Source organism: Ranitomeya variabilis, chromosome 2, assembly GCF_051348905.1.
Source record: "Ranitomeya variabilis isolate aRanVar5 chromosome 2, aRanVar5.hap1, whole genome shotgun sequence".
NCBI classification, from domain to species: domain Eukaryota; kingdom Metazoa; phylum Chordata; class Amphibia; order Anura; family Dendrobatidae; genus Ranitomeya; species Ranitomeya variabilis.
This window is the reverse complement of record NC_135233.1, coordinates 27,724,578-27,724,994: the sequence shown is the minus strand read 5'-3', so window position 1 is coordinate 27,724,994 and position 417 is coordinate 27,724,578.

Genomic DNA, 417 nt, shown 5'->3' with positions numbered 1-417 from the left:
GGTAGTTTGTGTTATTATACATTACATCCTGTATTATACCCCAGAGCTGCAGTCACTGTGTACATACATTACTGATCCCGAGTTACCTCCTGTATTATACTCCAGAGCTGCATTCACTATTCTGCTGGTGCAGTCACTGTGTACATACATTACATTACTGATCCTGAGCTACATCCTGTATTATACCCCAGAGCTGCACTCACTATTCTGCTGGTGCAGTCACTGTGTACATACATTACATTACTGATCCTGAGTTATATCCTGTATTATACCCCAGAGCTGCACTCACTATTCTGCTGGTGCAGTCACTGTGTACATACATTACTGATCCTGAGTTACATCCTGTATTATACCCCAGAGCTGCACTCACTATTCTGCTGGTGCAGTCACTGTGTACATACATTACATTACTGATCC